Genomic DNA, 21,663 nt, shown 5'->3' on the forward strand with positions numbered 1-21,663 from the left:
TACAATAAAGAACGACCTCTTGCCTATACTAAATGCCATTGCCACTTAATAAGAGACGATCACGTCCAATGTTAAGAAATATAAAAACCCATAGTTCTTAAAAAAAGAGTCATTATAATAAGGAACGAACTGTAACCCATAGTATTATAATAAAGAACGAATATAAAGTTATTATAATCATTACATAAATGATCAATCATAAATGGTGTCATTTATCAAATAGCTCGTCGTAACGAGTTTTTTACAATAAAGAACGACCTCTTGCCTATACTAAATGCTATTGCCACTTAATAAGAGACGATCACGTCCAATGTTAAGAAATATAAAAGCCCATAGTTCTTAAAAAAAGAGTCAGATCAAAACAAAAAGTACACCATTAGAACCACCTTGTCCGAAAGCCCTGCATAGTAAAATTTCTGTCCCTTGGCTTGAACAGCAAGGGAAATATATTGGCTTGAAAATCAAGAAAAGTGGCAGCTACTACAACATTCTGCCTAAACGGGATATTTTTTTCTTTTTTTCTTTTTTTTTCTTTTTTGTATCCAGAGATAGCTGGGCACTGGAACATCGTAGAGGGTTGTTCAATAGCTCATTTTAAAGGAAATTAATTGGGTTAAAAATCTATAGTAACTAAAATAAATTATTTCTAAAAGAGAATAAATTTTTCCACCAAAAACTGCATTTTGATGTCTTTTCACACTGCAGTCTTTCAAACATAATCGTATACCAGCGGTAAGAATTGAACCCACGCCTCTGAAGAGACTGGTGGCTAACACCAGTGCCTTGGACCACTCGGCCAGGCTGCCTCTCATAAATAAATATATATGTGAATTTGGGTTGCAGCAGTAGCTAGCAACCTAGTAATAGACGATCAGTCCAATGCTAAGAAATATAAAAACCCAAAACTCCTAAAAATAGAGTCAGATCAAAATACAGTAAAGAACGATCTCTCGCCCATAGTAACTGATATATGGTGGCTCTAGGGGTATCCGGGTTGCAGCGGTAGCTAGCAACCTCCGGGTTGCAGCGGTAGCTAGCAACCTAGTAAGAGACGATCACGTCCAATGTTAAGAAATATAAAAACCCATAGTTCTTAAAAAAAGAGTCAGATCAAAACAAAAAGTACACCATTAGAACCGCTTTGTCCGAAACCCCTGCATAGTAAAATTTCTGTCCCTTGGCTTGAACAGCAAGGGAAATATATTGGCTTGAAAATCAAGAAAAGTAGCAGCTACTACAACATTCTGCCAAAACGGGTTATTTTTTTCTTTTTTTTTTTCTTTTTTTTTTTTTTTTGTATCCAGAGATAGCTTGGCACTGGAACATCGTAGAGGGTTGTTCAATAGCTCATCTTAAAGGAAATTAATTGGGTTAAAAATCTATAGTAACTAAAATAAATTATTTCTAAAAGAGAATAAATTTTTCCACCAAAAACTGCATTTTGATGTCTTTTCACACTGCAGTCTTTCAAACATAATCGTATACCAGCGGTAAGAATTGAACCCACGCCTCTGAAGAGACTGGTATAATAAAGAACGACCTCTTGCCTATACTAATTTTTATGCACCACTTAATTATAGTATAGGTTAGTAATTCCACAGATAGCTACACACTGGAACATCGTAGGGAGTTGTTCAATGGCTCATTTAAAAACAAATTAATGGGGTTAAAAATATCCGGGTTGCAACGGTAGCTAGCAACCTAGTAAGAGACGATCACGTCCAATGTTAAGAAATATAAAAATCCCTAACTCCTAAAAAAAGAGTCAGCTCCAAACAAAAAGTACACCATTAGTATTACAGTAAAGAACGACATGACCATGCTAAGTGAAATAATCTATTTTACATTAAAAGACGATCATTAGAATAATAAACCATTGCATACATTTGACTTAGTTAGCTACTTGATTTTTTGAGGTTCGTCTCTTACTATTTCGGAGAAGAATTAGTCCGGGTTGCAGCGGTAGCTAGCAACCTAGTAAGAGACGATCACGTCCAATGTTAAGAAATATAAAAACCCATAGTTCTTAAAAAAAGAGTCAGATCAAAACAAAAAGTACACCATTAGAACCGCCTTGTCCGAAACTTCTGCATAGTAAAATTTCTGTCCCTTGGCTTGAACAGCAAGGGAAATATATTGGCTTGAAAATCAAGAAAAGTGGCAGCTACTACAACATTCTGCCTAAACGGGATATTTTTTTCTTTTTTTTCTTTTTTTTTTCTTTTTTTGTATCCAGAGATAGTTTGGCACTGGAACATCGTAGAGGGTTGTTCAATAGCTCATTTTAAAGGAAATTAATTGGGTTAAAAATCTATAGTAACTAAAATAAATTATTTCTAAAAGAGAATAAATTTTTCCACCAAAAACTGCATTTTGATGTCTTTTCACACTGCAGTCTTTCAAACATAATCGTATACCAGCGGTAAGAATTGAACCCACGCCTCTGAAGAGACTGGTGGCTAACACCAGTGCCTTGGACCACTCGGCCAGGCTGCCTCTCATAAATTTATAATAAAGATCGAACTCTTCCCTATACTAACTTGCATACGCAACTTCACTATAGTTAAGATTACAGTATTTATATTATGCATCATTATAAATTATAAAAGGTTCAAATGTTCGAAGATTATAGAGTTAAAAATTTTCCCACCCCGGGAATCGAACCCGAGCCTGTTAAGTGAAATTTAAAAAATGTTTTGCTAGTTTTACATGAAAGAACGAACCTTAGTCCATATACAATAAAGAACGAGACCTTGCCCATGTTAACTTAAACATAAATAGGGATTATGTAATTTCCAATAGTATCATGGCTGTAGAGATGGCTGAAACCTAGTTACAATAAAAAACGATCATTGGAATTACAAAAATTGCATACCTTTGGAATTAGCTGACTACTTGATTATTTGAGACTCGTCTCTTACTATTTAAAAGAAGAAAAAGCCGTAGGCTTTTTCCTGTGTGTAATCAGTTGATTATCATAGGCAGCGCGCTAGCACTGCCTGAGTAAAGAACGATGTGGGCACAATGTGTTTTTTTCCTATAATAAAGAACGACCTCTTGGCTATACTAAATGCAGCGGTAGCTAGCAACCTAGTAAGAGACGATCACGTCCAATGTTAAGATATATAAAAACCTATAGTTCCTAACAGAGGAGTCAGATCAAAACAAAAAGTGCACCATTAGAACCGCCTTGTCCGAAACCCCTGTATAGGAAACTTTCTGTCCCTTGGCTTGATTACATTAAAAGACGATCACTGAAATAACAAACTATTCCATACATTGGACTTAGTTAGCTACTTGATTGTTTGAGTTTCGTCTCTTACTATTTAAAAGAAGAAAAAGCCGTAGGCCTTTTCCTGTTTGTATTTATAGTTAAAAAACGAACTCAAGTCCAAAGAAACTGAACACTGTGGTTCATTCATATTATCTTCATTATTTTAGCTAGAATGTAAATAAACAAGTTTCTTTTTTAAATTTTAAATTGAAAAGATAGTGCTTTTAATTCAAAATATTAAAAGTTCTCCCCGACGGGGAATCGAACCCCCTTCTCCCAGGTAACAAGTGGGCATACTTACCATTAGACTATCGAAGGCTTATAAAATAAAAGTTACATATAAGATATGATAATAATTTTTTAATCCGGGTTACATAAAGGCTCTATCATCGAATTTCCGGGTTGCAGCGGTAGCTAGCAACCTAGTAAGAGACGATCACGTCCAATGTTAAGAAATATAAAAACCCATAGTTCCAAAAAAAGAGTCAGATCAAAACAAAAAGTACACCATTAGAACCGCCTTGTCCGAAACCCCTGTATAGGAAACTTTCTGTCCCTTGGCTTGAACAGCAAGGAAAATATATTGGCTTGAAAATCAAGAAAAGTGGCAGCTACTACAACATTCTGCCTAAACGGGATATATTTTTCTTTTTTTCTCTTTTCTTTTGTATCCAGAGATAGCTTGGCACTGGAACATCGTAGAGGGTTGTTTAATAGCTCATTTTAAAGGAAATTAATTGGGTTAAAAATCTATAGTAACTAAAATAAATTTTTTCTAAAAGAGAATAAATTTTTCCACCAAAAACTGCATTTTCGATGTCTTTTCACACTGCAGTCTTTCAAACATAATCGCATACCAGCGGTAAGATTTGAACCCACGCCTCCGAAGAGACTGGTGGCTAACACCAGTGCCTTGGACCCCTCGGCCAGGCTGCCTCTTATAATTTGGGTTGCAGCAGTAGCTAGCAACCTAGTAAGAGACGATTAGTCCCATGCTAAGAAATATAAAAACCCAAAACTCCTAAAAATAGAGTCAGATCAAAACAAAAGTATATCATTAGAACTACCTTGTCTGAAACCCTACTAGATAAATAATGAATGTCATCATAGTTTTATATTAGAGCTATGACGTGAATAGAAAAACACGAAAATATATTGACGTTTCTGAAGACGTCATGAAATAATATCATTGCGCCATGACGTCAATAAATTACATTAAGGCTCGATCATCGAATTATAATAAAGAACGAATATTTTACCGATTATCTACTAATAACCATATAATACGTAATAAGTGACATGACGTAATATCTAAAACCTATTGTGTACTAATAACCATATATGACTTAATGAGTGACATGACGTAAAAATTGAAAAAATTAATTTTTATTTTATTTTCGTTTTTAGTTCAGAACCGCTAAAGTTATAAACTGCAAAAATATTTATGGTGTCTGAACAATAGTTTTAATCTTTTAATTTAGACTAGAAAAATACCTGAAAATTTAAAAATTAGTTTAATTTTTTGTTAGGTTCTTGATACTTGATACGTGAGATAAACATTCAACTAATGGTTACATAATGGTTTCAATCAAGCAAGCTACACGCAAATTAAAAAAACAGTACTACCAATAAAACAGAGATAGCATCTTGAAAAGAGAAAAGCAAAGGTATTCAACCGACCAGGCGTATCGAGATGCGAAAATTGATAGTGACAAACAGCGTTATTATAATGATGTAGTTTATAGACATGCGAAAATTGAGACAGCCAAACAAAAGAGCAAGGAACGGTATGATAATTACATTAAAAGACGATCACTGAAATAACAAGCTATTCCATACATTGGACTTAGTTAGCTACTTGATTGTTTGAGTTTCGTCTCTTACTATTTAAAAGAAGAAAAAGCCGTATGCTTTTTCCTGTTTGTATTTAAAGTTAAAAAACGAACTCAAGTCCAAAGAAACTGAACACTGTGGTTCATTCATATTATCTTCATTATTTTAGCTAGAATGTAAATAAACAAGATTCTTTTTTAAATTTTAAATTGAAAAGATAGTGCTTTTAATTCAACATATTAAAAGTTCTCCCCGACGGGGAATCGAACCCCCTTCTCCCAGGTAACAAGTGGGCATACTTACCATTAGACTATCGAAGACTTATAAAATAAAAGTTACATATAAGATATGGTCTCAATTTTTGCATGTCTATAATCTTCATCATTGTGATAACACATCTTGCTGTTTTGTTTTGCTCTCTCAATTATTACTTCTCGATACGCCTGGTCGGTTGAATACCTTTGTTTTGCTCTCTCAATTATTACTTCTCGATACGCCTGGTCGGTTGAATACCTTTGTTTTGCTCTCTCAATTTTTACTTCTCGATGCGCCTGGTCGGTTGAATACCTTTGCTTTTCTCTTTTCAAGATACTATCTCTGTTGTTTGTGTAGTACTGTTTTTTCAAATTGCGTATAGCTTGCTTCGATCTAACCATTATTCTAATCAAGAAGGAGAGAATTTACATCTGTGTCGTTCTTAAGTAGTAACTATATAGAAGTTTTGGACGGGGCGGTTCCAATAGTATACTTCTTGTTTTTATCTGAATCTTTTTTCAGGAGTTATGGGTTACTTTAGTTTTTACTATGGGGCGTGATCGTCTCTTACTAGGTTGCTAGCTGCCGCTGCAACCTGGATAATTTATTACAAACAGGAAAAAGTCTACGGCTTTTTCTTCTTTGAAATAGTAAGAGACTAGCCTCAAACAATCAAGTAGCTAACTAAATCAAATATATGTAATGTGTTTTTATTCCATTGATCATCTTTTAATTGAAAATTTTAATATATTGACCTTAAATATAACTGTACTAGCCTATACTATAGTTAAGTGGCCTATAAGATTCATTATAGACAAGAGGTCGTTCTTTATTATAACCCGGATGCTAGCTACCGCTGCAACCCGGATTCTATGCTATATGATTACAAACAGTAAAAATCCTACGGCTTTTTCTTCTTTGAAATAGTAAGAGACGAACCTCAAACAATCAAGTAGCTAACTAAGTCCAAAGTCTGCAATGGTTTGTTTTTGCAATGATCGTCCCTTAATGTACTACCTCTACGATGTTCCAGTGCCAAGCTATCTGTGGAAAAGAAAGAAAAGAGAAAAAAAGAAAAAAATATCCCGTTTAGGCAGAATATTGTAGTAGCTGCCACTTTTCTTGATTTTCAAGCCAATATATTTCCCTTGCTGTTCAAGCCAAGAGACAGAAATTTTTCTATACAGGGGTTTCGGACAAGGCGGTTCTAATGGTGTACTTTTTGTTTTGATCTGACTCCTCTGTTAGGAACTATGGGTTTTTATATTTCTTAACATTGGACGTGATCGTCTCTTACTAGGTTGCTAGCTACCGCTGCAGCCCGGATTATGATGAGCTATATTTGTCCTTATATATGATGAGCTATATTCATATGGGTTGCATAGCTATATGCAACCCGGATGGCGTATAAAATTTAGTATAGGCAAGAGGTCGTTCTTTATTGTAAGCTAGCTACCGCTGCAACCCAGATAATAAACTGATTACAAACAGGAAAAAACCTACGGCTTTTTCTTCTGTGAAATAGTAAGAGACGAACCTTAAACAATCAAGAAGCTAACTAATTCCAATGTATACAATTGTTTCTTATTCCAATGATCGTCTTTTAATGTAAACTTGTTTGAGTCATAAACTAGGAAAGAGACTCCGGGTTACAGCTGCCGCTGCAACCCGGTTATCGCTGCAATCTGGATAGCTTGCAGCTATCCCTGGAACCACCATATATCATTTACTATGGGCAAGAGATCGTTCTTTACTGTAACCAGTATCTACCCATTATTCTGGTAGCAACTTTTTTCTTATGTTTGTTTCGGTAATCTATATCGTTATCATACCGTTCCTTGCTCTTTTGTTTCGCTGTCTCAATTTTCCCTTCTCGATACCCCTGATCCGTAAGATACCTCTGTTTTGCTCTGTCATATTTCATTTTCTTAAATCCTGGATCACAAGACATCTTAGTAGCAATCCTTACGCGTGCTCGAGCTTTATTGCGTTTGGTGGCATTTTTATCTCTTTTAAATAAACTTTTCTTATATTTCAGGATGTTAGCTTTATTTTTTGTGTAGTAAAGTTTTCTATTAGTAGAAATTTGGATTGTTCTATTTTGATATTGTTTTTGGTTATTCTTTCTTTTTTTCCACTCGCGTGAGACCATATTTTTTCAAGATTTAAAATTATTAAGCACACAAAATCCCGTGTCGAGTATCTAAAACCTAGCATAAAACAAAACTAATTTTAAAATTTTCAGGTATTTATCTTGTTTGAATTACAAAATTAGTATTATTGGTTAGACACCATAAATATTTTTGCAGTTTAAATAATAAGTTTAGTGATTCTGGACTGAAAACTAAAATAATTGCAATTATGAGACAATAATATGGAGATATGTACTTTACGGGTTACAGGATACAATAATAAATTTGAACTGAGATGAAAAAAAATTTCTTCCAGGAGACAAAAAGCAAAACTAATTTTAGAATTTTCATGTATTTTTGTTGTTTAAATTAAAAAATTACTATTACTGATTAGGCATCATAAATATTTTTGCAGTTTACATAATAATTTTAGCGATTAAGCCAAAAAAGAAAATTTTGGTTCCAGGAGTTTCGGTTACTATTGAGACAAGTAGCTATTATTACTATAGAGTTCATTACATGGACTGTTTTATTGCTTCAAAATTCAAATATCTTTGAAAAGACTGCAGTATGAAAATACATCAAAAATGCAATTTTTTTGACAAAATTGATTCTACTTTAAAAAGTATTTTATTTTTAAATACAAAAGTGACTAGATGTTGCAATTTCCTTTAAAATGAGCTATTATACAGCTCTCTATGATTTTCCAGTGCCCAGCTAGCTGAGCAGAAAGAAAAAGCGGAAAGAAAAAAATATCCCGTTTGTGGAGAATAACGTGGTAAAAGTCAATTTTCTTGATTTTCAAGCCAATATATTTTCTTTGTTATTCAAGCCAAAGGGAGGTAAGTTTCCTTTATAGAGGATTCGGACAAGGCGGTTCTAATGGTGTACTTTTTGTTTTGATCTGACTCTTTTTTTAGGAGTTGGGGGGTTTTATATTTCTTGACATTGGAGGTGATCGTCTCTTACTAGGTTGCTAGCTACCGCTGCAACCCGGATTAGTATTATTGGTTAGACACCATAAATATTTTTGCAGTTTAAATAATAAGTTTAGTGATTCTGGACTGAAAACTAAAATAATTGCAATTATTATAAATTAATATTTATATATTTAAATTACTTTTTACATTATACAATAATAAATTTGAACTGATATTAAAAAAAAAGTTCTTCCAGGAGACAAAAAGCAAAACTAATTTTAGAATTTTCATGTATTTTTGTTGTTTAAATTAAAAAATTACTATTACTGATTAGGCATCATAAATATTTTTGCAGTTTACATAATAATTTTAGCGATTAAGCCAAAAAAGAAAATTTTGGTTCCAGGAGTTTCGGTTACTATTGAGACAAGTAGCTATTATTACTATAGAGTTCATTACATGGACTGTTTTATTGCTTCAAAATTCAAATATCTTTGAAAAGACTGCAGTATGAAAATACATCAAAAATGCAATTTTTTTGACAAAATTGATTCTACTTTAAAAAGTATTTTATTTTTAAATACAAAAGTGACTAGATGTTGCAATTTCCTTTAAAATGAGCTATTATACAGCTCTCTATGATTTTCCAGTGCCCAGCTAGCTGAGCAGAAAGAAAAAGCGGAAAGAAAAAATATCCCGTTTGTGGAGAATAACGTGGTAAAAGTCAATTTTCTTGATTTTCAAGCCAATATATTTTCTTTGTTATTCAAGCCAAAGGGAGGTAAGTTTCCTTTATAGAGGATTCGGACAAGGCGGTTCTAATGGTGTACTTTTTGTTTTGATCTGACTCTTTTTTTAGGAGTTGGGGGGTTTTATATTTCTTGACATTGGAGGTGATCGTCTCTTACTAGGTTGCTAGCTACCGCTGCAACCCGGATTTATGAGAGGCAGCCTGGCCGAGTGGTCCAAGGCACTGGTGTTAGCCACCAGTCTCTTCAGAGGCGTGGGTTCAATTCTTACCGCTGGTATACGATTATGTTTGAAAGACTGCAGTGTGAAAAGACATCAAAATGCAGTTTTTGGTGGAAAAATTTATTCTCTTTTAGAAATAATTTATTTTAGTTACTATAGATTTTTAACCCAATTAATTTCCTTTAAAATGAGCTATTGAACAACCCTCTACGATGTTCCAGTGCCAAACTATCTCTGGATACAAAAAAAGAAAAAAAAAAGAAAAAAAAAGAAAAAAATATCCCGTTTAGGCAGAATGTTGTAGTAGCTGCCACATTTCTTGATTTTCAAGCCAATATATTTCCCTTGCTGTTCAAGCCAAGGGACAGAAATTTTACTATGCAGAAGTTTCGGACAAGGCGGTTCTAATGGTGTACTTTTTGTTTTGATCTGACTCTTTTTTTAAGAACTATGGGTTTTTATATTTCTTAACATTGGACGTGATCGTCTCTTACTAGGTTGCTAGCTACCGCTGCAACCCGGATTGCTAGCTACCGCTGCAACCCGGATTGATAGCTACCGCTGCAACCCGGATTATCATACCGTTCCTTGCTCTTTTGTTTGGCTGTCTCAATTTTCGCATGTCTATAAACTACATCATTATAATAACGCTGTTTGTCACTATTAATTTTTGCATCTCGATACGCCTGGTCGGTTGAATACCTTTGCTTTTCTCTTTTCAAGGTGCTAGCTCTGTTTTTTTTGGTAGTGCTGTTTTTTTTAACTTGCGTGTAGCTTGCTTGATTAAAACCCTTTTATAAACATTAGTTGATTGTTTATGTCACGTATCAAGTATCAAGAACCTAACAAAAAATTAAACTAATTTTTAAATTTTCAGGCATTTTTCTATTCTAAATTAAAAGATTAAAAATATTGTTCAGACACCATAAATATTTTTGTAGTTTATAACTTTAGCGATTCTCAACTAAAAACGAAAATAAAATAAAAATTAATGTTTTCAATTTTTACGTCTTGTCGCTAATTAAGTCATATATGGTTATTAGTACACAATAGGTTTTAGATATTACGTCATATCACTTATTACGTATTATATGGCTATTAGTAGATAATCGGTAAAATATTCGTTCTTTATTATAATTCTCCAAACGATTGAAAGAATTCAATTTTGTCGCACAATTTTTGTCGTAGAAACTTGAAAGAGGGGTCATTAGATTGGAAATTCAAGGCCTAGTGCCCTGTTTAATAGTCGATTAGAGGACAACAAACCCCCCTCTCACGCCGACCTTTTCCCAAAAGCATCCAATCAAAATTTTTAGATAGCCATTTTTTTTCAACGTAGTTCAAAGTTTTAGAAATTAGGTCTTTGAGGATGATAACCCCTTCAGGGTCCTTGGGGAAAGGGTTGTAAGTAATGTCATGGGGGCTTTTAAGGTTTTTATAGATAGTGATACTAAAGAAATTTCGAAAAAGGCTCATTGAAATCGAAACTTGAAGGGCTTTTACGCCTTTTAATTTTCGAAAGTGATTAGAGGATAACTAACACCCCTCTCATACCCACCATTCCCCCAAACACATCCAGTCAAAATTTTGAGATTGCCATTTTGTTCAACATAGTTAAAAAAGTCCGGAAATTATGTTTTTGAGGATGACGTTCTCCCCACAGCCCTCAGGGCAAGGGTTGTAAGCTATGCCCTGGGGGCATATAAGGTTTTTCTTATAGAAAGCTTTGTAGTTGAAAATTTGAAATTTAATCCTTCGATTGGAAGTTGAAACGGTTAGTGTTATTTTAATAGTCTAGCCGAAAGTGATTGGATGGCAAGCAGCCAACCTCTCACACCCACTATTTCCCAAAGCACATCCAATCAAAATTTTGAGATAAACATTTTGTTCAACGTAGTTGAAAGTCCGGAAATTACGTCATAGAGGATGACAACCCCCTCACACCCCACAGGGCAAGGGTTGTAAGCTATGCCCTGGGGCATATAAGGTTTTTACAGAAAGCGTTGTCGTAGAAACTTCAAAGAAGGCTCATTCGATTGGAAATTGAAACGACTTGTTCCTTTCTCAATAGACGGAATTGATTGGGCGGCATCTAATCTCCCTCTCGCACCCACAATTTCCCTAAACACATCCAATCAAAATCTCGAAATAGCTAGTTTCTTCCATATAGTTGAAGGTTCTCGAATTAGATTTTTAAGGATGACAACCCCCCCCCAACCCTCAGGGCAAGGGTTGTAAGTTAAAAACCTTTTATATAAGGTTTTTATTGAAAGTGTTGTCGTAGAAATTTCAAAAGGGTTCATTCAGTAACACTGGGTTTATAGACATTCGATTGGAAATTGAAAGGGCTAGGGCCCTTTTTAATAGTTGAGTGATTGGAGAGCAACTAATGCCCCTCTCACACCTACCATTTCCCCAAGCACATCCAATCAAATCTTTGAGATAGCAATTTTGTTTAACGTAGTTTAAAGTTCTGGAAATTAGGTTTTTGAGGATGACAACCCCCTCGGTTGTAATTTATGCCCTGGTTGCATATAAGGTGTTTATTGAAAGCGTTGTCGTAGAAACTCAAAAAGTGCTCATTCGATTGAAAATTGAAAGGGGTAGTGCTCTTTTAATAGTCAAAAGTGATTGGAAGGCTTGACATTTTTATAGTAAAGATCGATGTGTGTACAATGTATTGTTATTTTTATTTTTTTATTTTGTTAAGACCTGGGCACTTCGTATCGAAGGAGTTGTCGTTGGAACTTTGAAAAGGGCTTATTCGGTTGAAAATAGAAAGGATTAAACATTTTGTTCAACGTAGTTGAAAGTCCGGAAATTACGTCATAGAGGATGACAACCCCCTCACACCCCATAGGGCAAGGGTTATAAGCTATACCCTGGGGCAGATAAGGTTTTTATAAAAAGCGTTGTCGTAGAAACTTCAAAAAGGGCTCACTTGATTGGAAATTGAAAGGGCTAGTGCCCTTTTTAATAGTCGGAAGTGATTGGGGGGCAACTAATCCCCCTTTCACGCCCACCAATTCCCTAAACACATCCAATCAAAATTTTGAGATAGCAATTTTGTTCAACGTTGTTGAAATTTCTGTAAATTAGGTATTTGAGGATGACAACCCCCCCCCCCCCAACCCTCAGGGCAAGGGTTGTAAGTTAAAAACCTTTTATATAAGGTTTTTATTGAAAGTGTTGTCGTAGAAATTTCAAAAGGGTTCATTCAGTAACACTGGGTTTATAGACATTCGATTGGAAATTGAAAGGGCTAGGGCCCTTTTTAATAGTTGAGTGATTGGAGAGCAACTAATGCCCCTCTCACACCTACCATTTCCCCAAGCACATCCAATCAAATCTTTGAGATAGCAATTTTGTTTAACGTAGTTTAAAGTTCTGGAAATTAGGTTTTTGAGGATGACAACCCCCTCGGTTGTAATTTATGCCCTGGTTGCATATAAGGTGTTTATTGAAAGCGTTGTCGTAGAAACTCAAAAAGTGCTCATTCGATTGAAAATTGAAAGGGGTAGTGCTCTTTTAATAGTCAAAAGTGATTGGAAGGCTTGACATTTTTATAGTAAAGATCGATGTGTGTACAATGTATTGTTATTTTTATTTTTTTATTTTGTTTAGACCTGGGCACTTCGTATCGAAGGAGTTGTCGTTGGAACTTTGAAAAGGGCTTATTCGGTTGAAAATAGAAAGGATTAAGGCCCTTTTAATAGTTAAAAGTTATTGGAGGGAAACTAATCCCCCTCCCACCCCCACCCACCCATTTGCCAAATATGTTTAAAAACAAAATGTTGCCAAAAGATTAAATCAAAATGCACTGTGTTAATGCTAATTCCCAATAAGGTGTCTCAGCAGTATCCCAAGAACGACTGAGGGTATTACGTTCAAACTTTCGGGGCTACTTCTGCTCTTAAAATTCAACCAAATCATAATAGCGTGTATCCAAGCTATCAAAGAAAGTAAACAGATTTTTTGCGAATGGTATCAAGTTTTCTATTTCAGGTCAACTAGACGAGGTATGAAACTAAATTAAACGCTACTACTTGTGTCCAGGTTCTTAAAAGGGTGTATGTATTTAAAAATCGCTGAAAAATTTTCTCCTGCATACAAATAGCAGGCCAAACTATAAAGTTTAAAAAAAACGGAAAGATTTAAAGTATTATTTTCTTTTTCCCTGAAAAGACTATGTCAATATAAAACGAACAGAAATTAATTAAAAAATTTTTACACAACATAAGTCTTTCAAAAAAAAAGTAAAAAACTCCATTAAACCAAAAAGGAGCAAAAATAAAATTCAATAATTTACCAAGCGTGAAACTAACCCAAATCAGCATCGATAAATAAACGAAACCCAAAAAGAACAGAAATTACAGTAAATAACCAAGTCAAACTCAAAACAAACAGAAACTAATATGATTAGGGCTCAAAACCCCTATGCTTCCCAAGGCCAGAACATAATTTGCGCTTTACTGAAAAAATACAAATGAACAGACCTCTCATAAATTGGATATTTTATTAACATTGTCAAACCAGTAAGCTTTTTCATTGAATTATAATCCCAGCGAAGTTAGTTAGATTTCGCAATATTTCCAAGGATTATAGTTCCTGACCTATATATGAAACCTTTGCTTAATCTTTTAAACTAGTTTCTGGATATTTACATAAGTTTTTATGGCTTATGATTTACGGACATGATTAATCAAAGCAATTTGGTTTCATAAGTGGAATAAGGGATTACGATTTATGGACTATATTACTGTAAGTGAAAATGATTGATCCTGGAATTTGGGCGAAAGATAAACTTTTTTATAATCCAGGGTTGAATTTCATATAGAAAAATCCCGAACAAGGGATTTCCCACGATTCGATTAAAGATCATGCTTTGGATTATTTTTTGGCTACTGATGTGTTAGATGCGAGAAAGCTTTTCCTCCAGAAAGCGTTTCCGAGGGAAGTTCCACCCAGGCGAGTTGGTTACAACGCCCAACAAAATAGTATTGCCGATATTATTGCAGCGTTCGAAATATGCGACTCTGAAGATAAATACAAACAGGAAAAAGCCTACGGCTTTTTCTTCTTTTAAATAGTAAGAGACGAAACTCAAACAATCAAGTAGCTAACTAAGTCCAATATATGGAATGGTTTGTTATTTCAGTGCTCGTCTTTTAATGTAAAAATATAAATACTGTAATTTTAACTATAGTGAAGTTGTGTATGCAAGTTAGGATAGGGAAAAGTTCGATCTTTATTATATTCAGTCCCACTTACTAGGGCTATAATGAGATAAAGTATGCGATGGCTAGGACACGTGTTGCGGTTGAAGGATTGCCAAAGATTGTCCTTGTTTACCAACCATCTAGGACCAAACGAGGTTCTTGTCCATTATTCAGTAAATACCACGAATTTGGATCTGCAAGATTAGACAATATCTGGTTTATAGCTGTCTGTATTTGGAGTTTAAAAAAAAAGACTAGAAATGTCAGGGGATTATCCGTCTCTTCTGTCTCTGTTGATGCTATCAAAATTTAGTTACCGACTACAATAATGTGTAAAGTACTGGAAACGACTCTGCTTTATAAAACGTCTCCTACCTTTTAAGTTTGAAAGAGATGTTGACTGAGCCTTTCGCACAGGACTTTCTTCTATTACTTTGCTCTCAAGCTCTAAACTTTGAATTGGAACAGGATGACTTGACGTAACTTCCCAATCTGTGGGTATTTCTATTTTAAGTTTGTCATCAAATCCATTTGCTAGCTTGTTGCTAGTATCCTCAGTCATTACGCTGGACATACGAATTGTATTCTGTCTCTCATGCTTGTATCTATATATATCAGGTTCCAATTTGGAAAGTCTAGTAGAATCAGAGACATTCTTTTTCTTCACTTCTGTGCTCTTCTCTTCAACAGGCAACCTTATATATCTTTTCTTCCCAAAATTTGTCGTTTTTTTATTAAGTTCAGTTGACATGATATCTTGTTTGCTTTGTGGTATATAAAATACTAATAGTACAAATTACCTGAAACCATTGCTTATATGCATTAAGTGACGTCATTTATGTGCATGAGATGACGTCATTAGACATGCCTGGTTTGCAGACAGAATAGACTCGTTTGTCATGACGTCATTCGGCATCTTGTTTCTCTTAGTCTTTCCAATTAGATAAATAATTCGTAATAGTGCCATATAGAAATAAAAACTTTTTAATTTCATAGCAATAATAGGCGTTATGCTTACGAAATCACCTAATGAAAATACCATATTTCTACTTGAAATCCCGCCTACATATCGCGTTGACGTATTCTGCCTTTTTACTTACCTATTGTCCAATAAATAATTACATATATGTATATATATTTTATCATTTTTATCAAACATAAATCCGGGCCCTAATTATCACCATTAATTCAGCTCGCTTGTAGTATTTAGTGTTTTGGAATATTTTTATAAAATAAAAAAGTTAGATATAAAATGTATCCAAGGCCCAATAATGCCTCTTGGGTATAATTTGTCTCAGTTCTAAATAAGGGAAACAACATGCAGTAGCATTTATATTATAGTCTTTGTGACTTTTCTTTGAAAAACTTATTTTGTGGAAAGTTTTTTTTAATTAATCTTTGAAAAGACAACAAACTGTCTACCGTTGGGCCAGCGACGAAGCCGCCCGGCTCCTGGTTCTATATATATATATTTATTCATTTTATATTCGTTATTATGAATCTGAAAAATATTTTGGGGGAGGGGGGGGGGTTCAAACCAACTAAACCCTTTGGATACGTCCTTGAATGTTAGCTAGCTACCGCTGCAACCCGGATAAAAAATTATTATCATATCTTATATGTAACTTCTATTTTATCAATCTTCGATAATCTAATGGTAAGCATGCTCACTTACTACTCGGGAGAAGGGGGTTCGAGTCTCCGTAGGGGAGAACTTTTAACATATTGAATGAAAAGCACTACCTTTTCAATTTAAAATTTAAAAAAGAAACTTGTTTATTTATATTCTAGTTGAAATAATGAAGATAATATGAATGAACCACACGGAACAGTTTCTTTGGACTTGAGTTCGTTTTTTCACTATAAATACAAACAGGAAAAAGCCTACGGCTTTTTCCTATTTTAAATAGTAAGAGACGAAACTCAAACAATCAAGTAGCTAACTAAGTCCAATGTAAGGAAAGGTTTGTTATTTCAGTGATCGTCTTTTAATATAAATTTAGGCAGAATGTTGTAGTAGCTGCCACTTTTCTTGATTTTCAAGCCCCCATTAATTTCCTTCAAAATGAGCCATTGAACAACTCTCTACAATGTTCCAGTGCCATGGTATCTGTTGAATTACTAATCTATACTATAATTAAGTGGCGTATAAAATTTAGTATAGGTAAGAGGTTGCTCTTTATTATACTTTGTAAACTGAGAAAAATTTTACGAATGTTTTACCGGGATTACGAAAAATATTCAAAATTAAAGATTAAAATTATCTCTGAAAAAATAGATTTTGTTGAAAAGTCAGCTAGAGATGCTTTCGCAAAACTTCATAGTAATATCCAAAAGAAATGTTGCATGTTTAGTGAAAAGCTTCCAAGGCATGGACAGGCAACTGTGGAACAGTTTACAGATGTAATGGGAAATCTTATACATCACTGTGAATATATGGAGGCATAATTGTCTTTTACTTCGTTTCAGCTTAAATTCGATGATCGAGCCTTTATGTACTACATCCAACGACTATGACGTCATTGATCAATATTGTATATACAAAATTAAGTTTTTCGTGAAAAATAATTAATAAAAAAAATTAAGTGCAAAAGGCGCTAGATCTAGAGATTTCCTTTAAAATGAGCCATTGAACAACTCTCTACGATGTTCCAGTGCCAAGCTATCTCTGGAAACAAAAGAAAGAAAAAAATATCCCGTTTGTACAGAATAACGTGGTTAAAGTCAATTTTCTTGATTTTCAAGCCAATATATTTTCTTTGTTATTCAAGCCAAAGGGTGGTAAGTTTCCTTTATAGGGGTTTCGGACAAGGCGGTTCTAATGGTGTACTTTTTGTTTTGATCTGACTATTTTTCTAGGAGTTAGGGGTTTTTATATTTCTTAACATTGGACGTGATCGTCTCTTACTAGGTTGCTAGCTACCGCTGCAACCCGGATTCGATGATCGAGCCTTAATGTAATTTATTGACGTCATGGCGCAATGATATTATTTCATGACGTCTTCAGAAACAACAATATATTTTCGTGTTTTTCTATTCACGTCATAGCTCTAATATAAAACTATGATGACATTCATTATATATCTAGTAGGGTTTCAGACAAGGTAGTTCTAATGATATACTTTTTTTTGATCTGACTCTATTTTTAGGAGTTTTGGGTTTTTATATTTCTTAGCATGGGACTGATCGTCTCTTACTAGGTTGCTAGCTACTGCTGCAACCCAAATTATAAGAGGCAGCCTGGCCAAGTGGTCCAAGGCACTGGTGTTAGCCACCAGTCTCTTCGGAGGCGTGGGTTCAAATCTTACCGCTGGTATGCGATTATGTTTGAAAGACTGCAGTCTGAAAAGACATCGAAAATGCAGTTTTTGGTGGAAAAATTTATTCTCTTTTTGAAATAATTTATTTTAGTTACTATAGATATTTAACCCAATTAATTTCCTTTAAAATGAGCTATTGAACAACCCTCTACGATGTTCCAGTGCCAAGCTATCTCTGGATACAAAAGAAAAGAGAAAAAAAAGAAAAATATATCCCGTTTAGGCAGAATGTTGTAATAGCTGCCACTTTTCTTGATTTTCAAGCCAATATATGTCCCTTGCTGTTCAAGCCAAGGGACAGAAAGTTTCCTATACAGGGGTTTCGGACAAGGCGGCTCTAATGGTGTACTTTTTGATTTGATCTGACTCCTTTTTTAGGAACTATGGGTTTTTATATTTCTTAACATTGGACGTGATCGTCTCTTACTAGGTTGCTAGCTACCGCTGCAACCCGGAAATTCGATGATCGAGCCTTTATGTAACCCGGATTAAAAAATTATTATCATATTTTATAAGTAACTTTTATTTTACAAGTCTTAAATAGTCTAATGGTAAGTATAGCCACTTGTTACCTGGGAGAAGGGGGTTCGATTCCCCGTCAGGGAGAACTTTTAATATGTTGAATTAAAAGCACTATCTTTTCAATTTAAAATTTAAAAAAGAAACTTGTTTATTTACATTCTAGCTAAAATAATGAAGATAATATGAATGAACCACAGTGTTCAGTTTCTTTGGACTTGAGTTCGTTTTTTAACTATAAATACAAACAGGAAAAAGCCTACGGCTTTTTCTTCTTTTCCGGGTTGCAGCGGTAGCTAGCAACCTAGTAAGAGACGATCACCTCCAATGTTAAGAAATATAAAACCCCCCCCACTCCTAAAAAAAGAGTCAGATCAAAACAAAAAGTACACCATTAGAACCGCCTTGTCCGAATCCTCTATAAAGGAAACTTACCGCCCTTTGGCTTGAATAACAAAGAAAATATATTGGCTTGAAAATCAAGAAAATAGACTTTTACCACGTTATTCTCCACAAACGGGATATTTTTTCTTTCCGCTTTTTTTTTCCTGCTCAGCTAGCTGGGCACTGGAAAATCATAGAGAGTTGTATAATAGCTCATTTTAAAGGCAATTGCAACATCTAGTCACTTTTGTAATTAAAAATAAAATACTTTTTAAAGTAGAATCAATTTTGTCAAAAAAATTGCCTTTTTGATGTATTTTCATACTGCAGTCTTTTCAAAGATATTTGAATTTTGAAGCAATAAAACAGTTCATGGTAATGAACTCTATAGTAATAATAGCTACTTGTCTCAATAGTAACCGAAACTCCTGGAACCAAAATTTTCTTTTTTGGCTTAATCGCTAAAATTATTATGTAAACTGCAAAAATATTTATGATGCATAATAAATAATAGTAATTTTTTAATTTAAACAAAAAAAATACATTAAAATTATAAAATTAGTTTTGCTTTTTGTCTCCTGGAAGAAAAATTTTACAATAAAGAACGACACCTAGCCCATGTTAACTGAAACATAAATAGGGATTATGTAATTCCCATCAGTATCATGGCTGTTCACATTAAAAGACGATCATTGGAATAACATACCACTGCATACATTGGACTTAGTTAGCTACTTGATTGCTTGAGGCTCGTCTCTTACTATTTCAAAGAAGAAAAAGCCATAGGTTTTTTCCTGTTTGTAATAATATAGCATGAAATTACATTAAAGGACGATCATTTGAAGATCCGGGTTGCAGCGGTAGCTAGCAACCTAGTAAGAGACGATCACCTCCAATGTTAATCCGGGTTGCAGCGGTAGCTAGCAACCTAGTAAGAGACGATCACGCCCCTTAGTAAATACTAAAGTAACCCATAACTCCTGAAAAAAGATTCAGATCAAAACAAAAAGTATACTATTAAAACCCCCTGGTCCAAAACTTCTATATAGCAAACTTACCATTCTTTGTCCTGAATAACAAAGAAAATATATTGGCTTGAAAATCAAGAAAATTTACTTTAACACGATATTTTCCACAAACGGGATATTTTTTTCTATCCGCTTTTTCTTCCTCCTCAGCTAGCGGGGCACTGGAAAATCATAGAGAGCTATATAATAGCTCATTTTAAAGGAAATTGCTACATCTAGTCACTTTTGTAATTAAAAATAAAATACTTTTTAAAGTAGAATCAATTTTGTCAAAAAATTGCATTTTTGATGTATTTTCGTACTGCAGTCTTTACAAAGATATTTGAATTTTAAAGCAATCAAACAGTTCATGGTAATGAACTCTATAGTAATAATAGCTACATGTCTCAATAGTAACCGAATCTCTAAATAACGAAATTTTGATACCAATAGATACATCAAAGCAAACAGTTCGTGATAACGAACTGTATGTTGTACAGTAGGAGCGACTCGTCTCAATAGTAAAACTTGTTACATCTAGTTCCTACTGTAATTGAAGATAAAATATTTTTTTAATAGTTCCGGTTTGCAGCGGTAGCTAGGAACCTAATTAAAAGAGATCATTCGAAGAACATACCATTGTATATATTGGACTTAGTTAGCTGTTCGAATCCTTGAAAAAAAATCTTATTTGTCAACTGAAACTAGAATAATTCCTGAAAATTTTTATAATAAAGAACGACTTCTTGCCTATACTAATCCGGGTTGCAGCGGTAGCTAGCAACCTAGTAAGAGACGATCACCTCCAATGTTAAGAAATATAAAACACCCCAACTCCTAAAAAAAGAGTCAGATCAAAACAAAAAGTACACCATTAGAACCGCCTTGTCCGAAACCCCTATAAAGGAAACTTACCGCCCTCTTTGGCTTGAATAACAAAGATTATAGTATAGGTTAGTAATTCAACAGATACCATGGCACTGGAACATTGTAGAGAGTTGTTCAATGGCTCATTTTTAATAAAATTAATGGGGTTAAAAACTTTTTGTAATTAAAACAATTTTTTTTATTACATTAAGAAATTTTATATGTTCCTTAAGAAATCATCATAAGAAAAAATTTCCCATACAGAAATTGAACTTACAGTAAAAAACGAACTTCAGCCCATAGTAACTAAATTATAATAAGGAACAAATTCTAGCCTATAGTAGTATATAGTAACTAAAATATTAAAATAAATAATTACATAGAAGCTTGATTTAGGTCATTAAAACTGGGGATTATATAAGTTTCGTCGGTATCATGGTTGTAGAAATAGCCGAAACAAGTCAAGAACAAACCATGGCATATTAACTAGAAACTTTACCAAGGGTTGTGGTTCTTCCTTTATTGTAGTTTTCTTGATTTTTTAAAATAAAGAACGAATTCAAGCCCAAAGGAACTGAATCTTGTGGTTCATTCATATAATCTTCATTATTTTAGCTAGGAGATAACTAAAATGAGTTTCTTTTTAATTTTAAATTTAAAAGATGTTGCTTTAAAATCAATATATGAAAAGTTCTCCCCGACGGTAAATCGGACCCCGTTCTTTCGCGTGACAAGTGGGTATGCGTATCATTGTACCATTGGAGACTTTTGAAATATAAGTTACATATAAGATATGATAATTAACTCGTTAATATATCCGGGTTGCAGCGGTATCTAGCAACCTAGTTAGAGACGATCACGTCCCATAGTAAAAAACAAAATAGCCCATAACTCCTAAAACTAGAGTCACATAAAAAAAAGAGTACACTATTAGAACCGCCTTGTCCAATACACCTGTATA

The 21,663-nt window shown here is 34.1% G+C and overlaps 1 pseudogene; it reads right to left on the reverse strand.

Moving 5' to 3' along the window:
* LOC148946733 (E3 ubiquitin-protein ligase MIB2-like) overlaps positions 1–15,167 on the reverse strand; it is a 37,227-nt pseudogene extending 22,060 nt beyond the window's left edge.
* Positions 15,168–21,663: the final 6,496 nt, after the last annotated feature.

This window comes from Artemia sp. Qi Xiang Cuo, chromosome 11, assembly GCF_049724085.1.
Source record: "Artemia sp. Qi Xiang Cuo chromosome 11, ASM4972408v1, whole genome shotgun sequence".
In the NCBI taxonomy this organism is placed as follows: domain Eukaryota; kingdom Metazoa; phylum Arthropoda; class Branchiopoda; order Anostraca; family Artemiidae; genus Artemia; species Artemia sp. Qi Xiang Cuo.